General features: G+C 40.8%; 1 protein-coding gene across 1 annotated transcript in view; it reads right to left on the reverse strand.

Annotated features, from left to right (window-relative positions):
• COL19A1 (collagen, type XIX, alpha 1) overlaps positions 1-12,348 on the reverse strand; it is a 350,354-nt gene extending 338,006 nt beyond the window's left edge. The window contains exon 1 of the mRNA XM_011969393.1: positions 12,270-12,348. The gene's annotated coding sequence lies outside the window, so the exon portion shown is untranslated. The remainder of the gene's footprint in view (positions 1-12,269) is intronic.
• Positions 12,349-12,992: the final 644 nt, after the last annotated feature.

The following is a 12,992-nucleotide window of genomic DNA, read 5'->3' on the forward strand; positions in this document are numbered from 1 at the left end:
TCAAAAAAAAAAAAATATATATATATATATGTATATATATATATATAAAAAATTACCATCCTAATGGGTGTCAGATGGTATCTCACTGTGGATATGATTTGCATCTCCCTAAGTATTAGTGATGTTGAACATCCTTTCAGGTGCTTACCAATCATTTATATATCTTCTTTGGAGACATGTCTATTCAACTCCTTGGCCCTTTGCCTTTTTTTTTCTGAGACAGAGTTTTGCTCTGTAGCCCTGGCTGGAGTGTAGTGCCGTGATCTCGGCTCACTGCAACCTCCACTTCCAGGGTCTCGATTCAAGCAATTCTCCTGCCTCAGTCTCTCGAGTAGCTGGGATTACAGGCATGTGCCACCGTGCCCAGCTAATTTTTGTATTTTCATTAGAGATTGGGCCAGGCTGGTCCTGAACTGCTGACATCGTGATCTGCCCACCTTGGCCTCCCAAAGTGCTGGGATTACAGGCATAAGCCACCGTGCCCAGCCTCCTTTGCCCCTTTTTTTAATCCAGTTGTTTGTTTTAAGTTGCCTATGCTTTTTGCATTGTATAATAGACAATGATTCACATTATTAAAATATAATTTTATTATTCACAAATCTGTTTTTTCTTCTGAATAATAGTTTTACATATTTTGGCTTAATTGATGTCATGTTTTCTATAAACTTAACTATGTTGTTATTGGATTGAATAACCACTCTTACTGAAGTGATTACTGCACATGTGAAAAGTAATCTTGCCTTATGTTTATAAAGAAAAAATGAATACATGTAATGCCTACCTCACCTGAGCCTGCTATTGACATTATATTTAATGTTAATGTATTACCTCCAATAATTGTTTGTCTTTCTGAATGTATACTTCTATTCCTTTGGTACTGAAATAAAAGATTTAGTCAATAGAACCCCTGTAATGGAAAACTTAAACATCATTTAAATTAATTTTTTTAGTGAAGCAACTAATGCGGAAATAAATTGCAAGCGAAAATATAATGGCTCCCTCTGTGTATTTGGTAATTGCAGTGTTATTAAAATAGCTATTCTAAGAGGTCCAAATATGCAAATAAATGCTATATCACTTACATGCATCGTTCAAAGTTTAATCAAGAGTCAAATATAAAAGAATTCATTATACCAGTGTCTAAATTCTATCGCTAGACAGTCTTTAGAAAAAAACTAAAGCCACCATCTTCTTTGTGTGTGCCAAATAAGACCAGCATTTTAAAATTAATTCAAGATTTCAGATCTTTCTGGATGAATAGCTAGAAGCAGCAATTGCAATATTAAAACTGTACGTGTAGTTCTAAATATCAAACAGCTGGTTTTAAGCCTTATTTCTTTTGAATTCTCTCATCTAGATATAGTCTCAATCCTCACATGATTTTGCAAAGTTATCCTAGCTATTATTTCAAATCAGTTGGTAGCTGTTAAAGAAATTAATTCTATTTCAAAGGAATGAACTCATAAATAGTGATCTGATTTTTAGAGAAATCCATGGTTATATTTTTAACCAAAAGTGATTTCTATCAGTTGATAAATTAGTCGTTTGGCACAGTGGTGACAATCATGGCTTCATGTCTGGACTCTGCTAGTTGTGGAGAAGCTATGTACCTTCTCTAAGCCTTAATTTATTCATCTTCAAATTGGAAATAATACTAGGAATACATTATTTAATGCATGTGTATTATATGGGGCCTTAACCTAGTCAATACTCAAAAGGTACCTGAAATTATAATTGTTTGCTTTACATATTAATAAACAATAATTGGAAAAATTTAGTTACACCTGTCTCTTCAGCTTAAGGTTGACACTGATATTTGGACAATGGAGAAGCATCAAAGCAGGCTAGAAATTTCTGTTCACTGAAACTTTGGTCCCTGGTACAACAACAAAGAACCAGAGGGCTACAAAGCTATAAGCATATGAATTCGATCTTGACATCTCCTAATTACTTCCTTGAGCCACTTAGCTTCTATCTCATTTATACAAAGTATTTGCAGAATATAAGATTTATGGTCAGTTAACTAAATGTTCTAGTTATTGAAGAATTGCCATTCTACTATCCTGAAATGTATCTCACCAAGTTCAGCAGGAACTTAAAAGAAGAATCCTTTTCTCTTCCCTTCTTCAATTCTTAGTGGCACTTCCAGTAGCCGACTATTCTTTCCTTCCTGAAACCCTCTTTTATTGGCCTCCCTGATTTGACACTCTCTGGGATTTCCTTGTAAATATTCTCAGACCTTTCTTCTATCTGATGTCTTAATATTGGGATCTGTGAGCCCTCCTGTCCTCTCTTTATAATGTCTCCTTAGGTGATGTCACCATTCTCTTGGCTTTAAATATTATCTGTAAGATGATTAATCTAAAATTTACATCTTCCATCCAGTCCTCTTCACTGAACTTTAGGCTGTATATCCAGCTGCCTATTCAAAATTCCCTCTTAAATGTCACACAGATATCTGTAACTTAATACATCCAAATAAACTCCTGATTTCCAACCACAACTTGTTCTTCTCATGCTCTTCCCAGTCTCAGTAATTACTACCCATTAAAATGCTCAAACCAGAAATCCAAGGACCCCATTGATTCTTCTGTCTTCTTTATCCCCATCTCCTACTTCCAAACCATCAACAAGTCATGTCAAGGGTTACCCCAAACACATCTCACATCCACTTATTTCTCTTATTTCTCTGCCACTACCCTAGTTCAGATCACCCTGGTCTAGACCCCTCAACAGCTTCCTAACTGGTTTCCTCCATCCATTACTGAATTCTGAACACAATTATTCTGTACATAGCAGTAGAGAACTTTTCTTGAAATGAAAGTTGGATCATGTCACTTCCTTGCTTCAAACCTTTTAATGGTTTCCCATTGTACTTTGAATGTAGTCCAAAAGCTGTTCTACAGTCTAGAAGTCCCAAATAACTGGGCCCCTATCCATGTCTCCAGCCTCATTTGGTACCATTCTTTCCAGTGATGTCCTGTATGTGAAATTGTCAGGCTGTTTTCAACCTCAAGGCTTTTGTGTATGCTGTTTCCTCATCCTGGAACATTCTGTGTCTTGTTCATCCTTCAGTTTTCAATTTAAATGTTACTATGTGGAAAAGCCCTTACCTGACCAAGAAGCACATTAGTCTCTAGCTTAGACATTATTTTTTCTAAATATAAATATTTTTTATTTATTTTATTTATTTTATTTATATTTTTTATTTATATATAATATATATATTATTTTTTCTAAAAATAAATATGTTTATTGCTCCCCACTCAACTCTAAGTTTCATGAGAGCAGGTGCTATATCTGTCTTGTCCATCACTATATCCCAGGTGCCTTGCACAGTACTTGGAAAATCAGAGACTCAATAAATGTTTGTTGAATTTTTAAAAAGTAAGAGACTGCCAATTTACAAATCTTGAGATACAGTGAAATATACTTATTTTGGAATCTGTAGTGATCATTCAATATTTAAAAATAATTCTTAAGGCATTACAAGATCTTATAATCTTTCAAGGGTCATTATCATGAATATTATTTCTCTTTGCACATTTCTTTTTTTTTGAGATGGAGTCTTGCACTGTTGCCCAGGCTGGAGTGCAGTGGCATGATCTCAGCTCACTGCAAGCTCCGCCTCCCGGGTTCACGCCATTCTCCTGCCTCAGCCTCCCGAGGAGCTGGGACTACAGGCACCCACCACCACGCTCAGCTAATATTTTGTATTTTTAGTAGAGATGGGGTTTCACCGTGTTAGCCAGGATGGTCTTGATCTCTTGACCTCATGATCTGCCTGCCTCGGCCTCCCAAAGTGCTGGGATTACAGGCGTGAGCCACCGCGCCGGCCTCTCTTTGCACATTTCTAAAATGTGTTCACTATTTGAGGGTTCTATTGCTCCATTACTGATAAAATGGAAGTGTAGACCACTCAGCTAGAAACATTTGAAAAACTTTTCATCAAGGTCTCACAATAAATCCTTGTATGTGTTTTAAAAACAAATTGTTCAGATCTTAAACCTTGCTGGAGGCACTAGCAGGTTGACCTCAACAAAACTGACAAGGGCAAAGTTTCCCTTGGGTCTCTCTGAACCTCTCTTTTTCCTGACCAGAAACCTCTCACCATTCCCAGACACCTGCTGTTCTCAGGCTGCTTCTTGATGCTCTAAACACACCTCTGGTACCTTCCCTGGATTTCTAAATTATTGGCTTTGTCCACAACCTCCTTCCTCATCAAAACTTGCCATGTTTCTTTCCTGTCCCCGCAGGTCCCAGCTAGGTGATTATCAAGACAGATGTACAAATGAATCAAAGCCAATGTTATCACACTTTAATGTGTTGCTCCTCCCAGATAAAAGTTAAGCTATAATATAGATCTTTAATGCTTTCTCAATGGAGTGGCTAATGAAGAACCTCAAGCTAATATATGTGGATCCTGAGGTTTCTTAAGGCCCTCAATTTTTTTTCTCAAACTTGTCCAAAGACGGCTCTCAATACATGTTAAGAAGGTTATGGAGAATATTAGTGCTATGATTTGAATGTGTTGCCCAAATTTCATGTGTTAGAAACTTAATCCCCAATGTCACAGTATTAAGAGGTTATCATGAGGGTGGGTCTGTTATAAAAGCCAGTTTGGCTCTCAGTGTGCACCTCCTGCCTTCTGCCATGTTATGACACAGCACAAAGGCCCCCACCAGATACAGCTGCCTGGACTTGAACTGTTCAGCCTCCAGAACTGTGAGCCAAAATAAACCTCTTTTATTTGTAAGTTACCCAGTCTTAGGTATTGTGTTATTGCAACAGAAAATGAACTAAGAGAATTGGTCACATATGGTCTCATTTTCTGAAGTAGAATTTATTTTATATATTATATTTTATTTTAATACTAATAGTAACTAGAGAGGCAGCCACCCAAAACATTAACAGGGTGCAGGGCAAGAGGTCTGTGTACCATATGTTTAAATATTTGAAAGTGAAAATAAAGCTAATAACACTGATAAAAAATATGTTTTCTCATTTTACTTCAGCAAATACCTTCATAGTCTTGAAAGCTCATGTCAAGTTAGAATGTAACAGAGCAGGTGATATGGGATGAGTCAGCCTCTGGCCTGAACCAAAGTTCATCCTTCATTTTTTTTTCATTCTTGGGTCCATCTGCAGCTTGAAAGGCCTCACACACACTTATGTAAATATGCCAGTAAGTCAAAGCTCTGTCCACAATGCCTGCAAACAGCTACCTCTTGACCATTCCTTGGGCCTAGGAGTGTTTACACCTGTGGTCTTTCCCTGGGAAGATGGACCCAAGGACAGAGTCTGTTGGACTCTGCAGGGGGTTAAGGGTCATTTTTTTTTCTGGGAATATCAGGATCTTGGCTATCCAGAGACCGGTCTAGAAGCTCAGGTTTTAGGTGGGCAGATCCCCTCAGGTCTGTAAACTCCTAACCCTGAGAGCAGGTGCACATCCAGAGTTGGGTGTTCTAAAATGTAGGGTCCAGAGCAGGCCTAATGTTGGTACTGAAGACAGGTATCAGATCCCATACTACAGAAAAAAAACACTAAAGCTCATAGAATAATCTCAAAGCCTGGGATTCAAGTCCAAGACTGCCTGACTAAAATGCTTTTACTGTTATACCTTAATGTTTTCTCTCAGGATGTGGGACAGACATATCACATTTCTATATGCATTCTCTTAAATTTTCAGTTATTTCTATCAAGATTCTGGCCAGACCCCAGAGAGTTTTCCAGTGCTACAAAGCACCAAAGTCACAATGGTGAGTGTGCCCAGCACTGGCAGTCTTGAGTAGACAACACTGATGGAGCCTATAAAGCCTTAAAATCATTCAGACAGCCCTCCCTGTAATATATTTCTTATGGCAACAAAAAGAGAATAAATGGCTGAAGGCCTAGTCCTAACCTCTACCCCATCCCATTATTCTCACCATCGTTTGTCATATGGAATAATTTTGGGTACCAGTTGGGTAAGTGAATTTTTAAAAGCCATTGTCCCTTCAACTTCTTTAATCAAGCTCTTGAAATCATTAAGGCACCTATCCAAACCAAGTATATTTGAATAAAGATATAGATTTTTTTAAGTTCTTATTAATCTTTATTTGTATATAGAGAACACAAAACGAATAGAGAGGGACATTAGGAAACCTTAATCATTACTCATTACCATTAATCATAGGCATTAGGAAACCTCATCCTATCAAAAGATATTCTATTGATACCTATTGATATCCTATTAATACCTGGCCTATAGATATCCTATTGATACCTATTGATAGGATGAGGTTTCCACTATGTAACAATCACTGGGGATAAACCAGTGAGCCAAATAGGGAAAGTCCATTGTGGCAGTCTGGTCACAGAGCTCAAAAATAAACAAACATCATGTTTTCTTTGAGAGAGAGACACTAAGAAGTAAAACAAAAACAAAAACAAAAACAAAACCCATCACTAAGAATAACATGTAGGGCCGGACATGGTGGCTCACACCTATAATCCCAGCACTTTGGGAGGCCAAGGCAGGCAGATTGCCTGATGTCAGGCGTTCGAGACAAGTCTGGCCAATATGGCGAAACCCCGTCTCTACCAAAAATACAAAAGTTAGCCAGGCGTGGTGACAGGCACCTGTAGTCCCAGCTACTTGGGAGGCTGAGGTAGGAGAATCGCTTGAACCCGGGAGGCGGAGGTTGCAGTGAGCTGAGATCACAGCACTGCACTCTAGCCTGGGTGACAAAGTAAGACTCTGGCTCAAAAAAAAGAAAAAAAAAAAAAAAAAGATGGGCTTGCTAAATAGATGGTCAAGAGCCTCTCAGCACCAGCTTTTGAGTGAGCCAAATCAAATCTGCCTGTGAATCATTAATATTTTTACTGTTATGCCATCTAACTATTTAAAGTGTTCTTTGTACATCTTTGAAACTTGGTGTTAGGTAAAAAAGGTCAGAGTGTTAAAGCCAACACCAAAATAGAAAATAATATGTAAAGGACACATGAAAAAAGAGAGAAAGAGGAGGAAATAGAAAGAGAATACTTATTTGCTTTACATAGGTTGTTACATTTAATGTACACGGCATCTCAACTCTCAAAAAAGTAGATGTAATTTGTTAAATGACTCAAATAACTTATGTTTTCAGAGCATTTATTATGAAGGGAAATAATGCGTGACTGTGTAGGAGGTTGATTTTTAAATCGAAACTTCTTGACCACCATCCAGTATGCCTATATATACATAACTCCACCAGGAAAATCTGGTCATACTGTTATGAAGTGACACATTGTGTAAATAAGCAAAAACAACAGGTGTTACACATCTGTTCTTTCACCAATCTTTAGAATCTATCTTTAGTGAAGCTATAGTAGGGTCTGTAAACTATTAGAGAAAACTAGCTGAAGAGCCAAGCCTACAGAATAAAAAATTCAAGCCAATAATCAGGTAAAATATCCCTAAGAGTTTAGGACTAGGTCTGGCATTATTTCATAGTTTTATCAGTGGCTGGAGTAATGAAATTGAAGTAAATGTGCAGATGTCTTTTGCAATTTAGGCAAAGTTTCTACCCTCATTATATTCTACAGAAACCTCATGACCTACACATTTTAATTACAGGCATCATCATTAACTTAGGAACTCAAGTTAAAAATTTCAAAATCATCTTCCATTTATTTACCCCCTCCCCATATCAAATCTCTGTCAAAGTCTATCAAATTTACTTGTAAATGTCTTTTGAATCCCTACCAACTTTCTCATCCTCACTGAAACTGCCTTAGTTCACATTTTTACCATTCCTAATCTGGAAAACTGCAGTAGACTCCTAACTGGATTCCTGTCCTCTGTCTTGTTTCCTTTATTTTCAACTCCTAACTTCTCAAGAATTCTATTTCTAAAACAAAGATCTAGTCACTTAACTGCCCTGCTCAAAGTTTTCTGGTGGCTCTTCATTGCCCACTCCAAAGTGAGGCAGGCAAGGCTCTTTTACAGTGGGATCTTAACTCATCTGTCCAACCACCTGTCTGGCTACCACTTTCCAAATACCCTTCGCCATCAAATTATTAACGATTCACAGGTTTCTGCACATGCTTTTTTGGCTGCTGGAAAGTCCTTCCAATCCTCTCCAATCTGGAAAACACTTACTCTGCCTTCAATGTATAGCTCAAATGCCATGTCTTCTGTGAAGTCTGTGAGAATCATACCAGGAAGAGTTCACTACCCACTGTCCTGTGATCCAACAGAGCTCAATACCCACTTATGCTTCTGCACACTTTATACTGCACTGCTGTAACTCCTTTGTATTCTGTCTCTTTCCTATATTGCACATCTTGGAGGAAACAGATTGTATTTTATTTATCTGTGTCTTCTTTAAACTTGACATTTAGTAGGTATTCATGTGATCAATCTGTAGAATGATACGGTCTAAGGCAATACATTTGGACTAAAAATAAACAAATGAAAGATTGGGAACCACTAAGTGATATAGACAGGTATGGGCTTAACATCTGTAGCATTATGTGCATGAAGAAAAGAATGATGGAGAAATAGAGTACAAATTACTAAAAGAAAGCTCAGTGAACATAATTTCAGTTACATAGTGGGACAAAAAATAGTACTATTGAAGTTGCTTTCTGCCTCCACAGAAAGCATACTCCCTAGTTTCCAATGTTTGTACTATGAAATATGTCCAACTCTGTCACGTTTCCTCAGTTTTGTTATTTTTTTCTATTACTTCCAAACTAGTGTCTAAATCCAGAAGGTCTCAAACCTGGGATTTCCTTTGAGCACACTTAACCTATTCTCTCCCTTCTCACCAACTTGTCTGTTTTACCCACTCACTTCTCTGAACTATGATTTCTTTCCATCAACTTTTCCAGGACCATTCTCAATTTCAACCATCACCACTGACCTACATTTTTTTTTTTTTTTTTTTGAGACGGGAGTCTTGCTCTGTGGCCTAGACTGGAGTGCAGTGGCGCAATCTCGGCTCACTGCAAGCTCCGTCTCCTGGATTCACGCCATTCTCCTGCCTCAACCTCCCAAGTAGCTGGGACTACAGGCACCCACCACCACGCCCGGCTAACTTTTTGTATTTTTAGTAAAGATGGGGTTTCACTGTGTTAGCCAGGATGGTCTCGATCTCCTGACCTTGTGATCCACCCGCCTCAGCCTCCCAAAGTGCTGGGATTACAGGCGTGAGCCACCACGCCCGGCCCCCATTTTTTTCTGATTACAATTCTCTTGCTCTGTTGTTTTCCACATACATAATATCATCTTAAGTTAATATATAATATATGGACATATTTTCAAATTCATAAATTTTTCCTATTTCTTTTTTCAATTTGAAGGGCTCTACTAGTTTTCTGATGGAATAATCTTATGCCTTCACAATTCCTTTTGATTTCTCTTAAAGAGAGGAGGTCAGAAATCCTTTGCGCTTCATAACATATGCATAGATAACAGAGGCCTAATAGTCCACTCTGCATTCATCATCTTTCTATCAAATTTAATATGCAACTTGCTCACCTGATTATTTTATTATTGGCTTACAAAATAACACCCTAAAAAGCCCGTTGCTTCTTAGCTTCTCCTTTCCAATCTCTCCTTGGCAGGTGCTATCTGCTCTACCCATCTCAGATTTCACCCCGCTTGGATTCTCTGTCTTACTAGGCACATGACTGTTTGCTCCCACCTCTAAGCCTTCACGCATGCAATTCCTTCTGGCTGGAATGCCCTCCCTGCTGGATCTCTTCTGCTAAGCAAGTTACTCTCTGCCTGTTTAAGATGTACATCCTCAATGTGGCCTGCCTCAGATGACTCAACTCTGGTCCTATTCATTCTGGGTTGTTTTTTTTTTTTTTTTTTTCAGCATCTTTTCAGGGTTATATATTAGCATCTCTATAGCCCTGCTTCCTTACATTTCCGTTTATTTTTCATTCTTCACTTGAATTTTCATTTGTGATGCCACTTAGTCACACTACCATGGTTTCTAACTTCATATCTTCTTCCGCCTCTAGAACCATTGACTCTGTGTACCCACATTGGCATTTCTGCCTGCTGGAGAAAATAAACTAAAATTGCAGCAAGAGAGATTAAACTGGAGGACCAGAAAGTAGATGGAAATTTTCCATTTTTGGAAAATACCATCAGCTCCCATCTGTTTTGGATGGTTTTCTAGGATGAGAATGATTCAGATATAGAGATGATGTCCCAATTGTGATAATAATCACATTTGGGTTTCTTTCACCTTTTTGCTCTTTCTTGGACCTGTCCATTTCAGTTTCAGGTTCACTTTCTTGCTCTTTTGCCACGCTGTCTCTCTCTTTTCCCAGGAAACTCCACTTAGGTCCCTTACCACTTAGAGAGCTCAGGTAGGACAAAACGTAATGGAAGCACCTGCCAGTTACTTTCTCCATTTTCTATCCCCTAGAGAGAGCATAAACTTTCTACCTCTGGGGGTCACCCTCCTCTTTTTCATCCTGAAGAGATATTCCTACACAAAAACCCTGTCAGCCCTCCACAGGAAGGGGCATTTATGCATGTTTTTCACCACTGGAATACCTAAATACCTCAGCTTTGCAGGCCCATATCAAAGATCTCTCTACTTAGAGAGGGTCCTGCAAGTTTCCCACCAGTCAACAACAAGGAGATGCTAAGACAACACATACGAGCAGGGGCTTTTTTCTTTCTTTTTTTCCCTTTAGTCTCCTAAAGAATTATCGTGGTGTTTGATTTGGGCAGAGGGGGAGGCGTCGGTGTTCTCTCTTTTTTTGGGGGGGGGTGGTAGGTGGTTGAAAATAGGCATTGGAGTGCTTTTGTTTCATCTCCTCCATTAACAGGCAGATGTAAATTCCCCTAGAGCAGAGCGATTATCCTCACATCTTAATCCTCCTCAGACTTATCCAAGCATAAGATGGGACTGAGTCGTCTTGGAATTAGGGGTTGAGGGAGGTGGCACAATTTATTTCCCTTACCCTTCCATCTCCCAATCTCAAGTCGTGGCTCATGATCACTCCCTTGCCCCTATTTCCGGATTGTTCTATTGAAACTACTCATTATCAGCATTCTGGGCCCTCCTCATTTTGCTCTGGAGCCCACTGTCCCCTGAGGCTGACAAGGCACGCTGGTCCCCTCTGCCTCTTCACCTTCTCATCAAATGAAGCTCCTCTGGGGCTCCTGGGTCACTCGTCTGTCCCCCAGCTCCTCTGCCCACCCTTTTTCCGGCTTCCCGCTCCCTCGGTAACCTCTAAGGGGGTTCGCTTACGCGCCCGCCTGCTCTCGGGGAGCTAGCGTGCCCGACGGCGTGCTTGGTTCCGGGCCAACAAACTTCCTCGCGACCCTGCAGCGCCTTAGCTGGGCCGCCCGGCGCCGCCTCCTTGCTCCCGGCCGCGGTGGTGGCGGCGCGGGCGCGCTCTCGGTGGTGGCCGCGGGACTCTGACAGCGGAGGCGGCGGAGGCTGGGGCCGCGTCTTCCTCGCGCGGCGACTGGGACGTTCCCGCGGCGGCAACAGCGGCAGTGGCTGCAGCGAGGACGGCGGGGACGGCGGCGGCGCTCTGGCCGGCCGCGCTGCGCATGCTGCAGGGTAATTAAGGAACACGGCCGAACGCTCCGGGACGTGGCGGGGCTGCAATCCCGGAATCCCCGCCCGCGCCCGCGCCCGCGCCGCTCCCCAGAAGCCGCACTTGAGAGAAATACCCGCATGTGGAGTAGGTAACCCCGGGCCCGAGGGCAGCGCAGCGGAACCCCGCGTCTCTTAGCTTACGCCCCTTAACTGGCTCCCTCGCTTCCAGGCAAGACTCCATCTCAAAAAAAAAAAAAAAAAAAAAAAAAAAAAAAAAGCGCTCTAACGGCATGAATTGATAGTGAGTTTGTTTTGCTCCTTTAACCCCTCATTTTTTTTGTAATGTATTTGATGTCTGTCCCTACCCGCATCAGCAGTGCTCATAGTTCCGCTTCACAGACACACATAGCCAGAAAAACCACCTAGAACTTAAGTGTAGTGCATGAAGCCTGCATCATGTGAACATAGGAACACGAACTACATGATATGTAGCACATGAGAGTGGCCGTCTCCTGCCAAACGTTTTTGGTCCCGTCCTTAAAGCACCTATGGGAACGTATGCAGGTGTGCATTATGTATCCACCTAAACGTATTTCCATGTGTAGCACAGTTTTTACATTTTCTTGAAAAGCAGATGCACACAGATAATCAGAAACACGAGCAGATGACATAGCCCGGGCATGTGTGAGAGGGCAAGTGCAGGGCCGGTCGCAAAGCCGCGCAGCTTACCTTGAATTCGTGTTTGAGCCCCTCAGAGGCGCAGTGGAGTCCGGACAGGGCTGCGGCACCGCCGAGGAGTGAGCTCCCTGCGAGTGGGGAAGGGGGACGCATCTCTGCCCTTATTAGTCTCTCCCCGTGTGACCCTCCCACTCCGCGAGGACAGAGGACTCTGCAAGAAGGTACTCAGCCAACTCAGGCACAGGTTTTCTTTAATGACAGCAATGTCGCCTTAGAGCTGGGAGTAATGCCTTTCAGGTTTATGCTTTACTAGCAGTTTCACAGATAAAATGACGGTTGGATGCAGATGCCTAGAGTTTCTCACTTCTGATCATGAAGTGTCTTTAGAGTATTTATTGTATGTGGCAAACGTTCACAAGTAGGTAATTGGCTTTTTAACGATTGAGCTAAGATATCATTTATGTTTCATTTTTTCACTTTTATGTCAAGAGTTTATATAAAGTTAATTAAGGCAGTATGCCCACCTTCTCATCACGCTCATATGTAAACGTTTGTGTGGCTTGGGTTTTCTCAGTGTCCAAGAAGTGTTTTGTGATTTTAAGTACATCTTTCCATGTATTGGTGCTTCCAATCTTGGCTTTTGAACTCTTTGGGGATCCCTTTGAATATGTGAAGGTGTCATTTTCCTGCAGATTTCTGTGTAGGTCCATGTATGTGTGTGTAGAGGGAGAGAATATGTATATGTTTGTAGGCATATGTAGTAGGTTTATATAC

Source organism: Mandrillus leucophaeus, unplaced genomic scaffold, assembly GCF_000951045.1.
Source record: "Mandrillus leucophaeus isolate KB7577 unplaced genomic scaffold, Mleu.le_1.0 Scaffold889, whole genome shotgun sequence".
Classification (NCBI taxonomy): Eukaryota; Metazoa; Chordata; class Mammalia; order Primates; family Cercopithecidae; genus Mandrillus; species Mandrillus leucophaeus.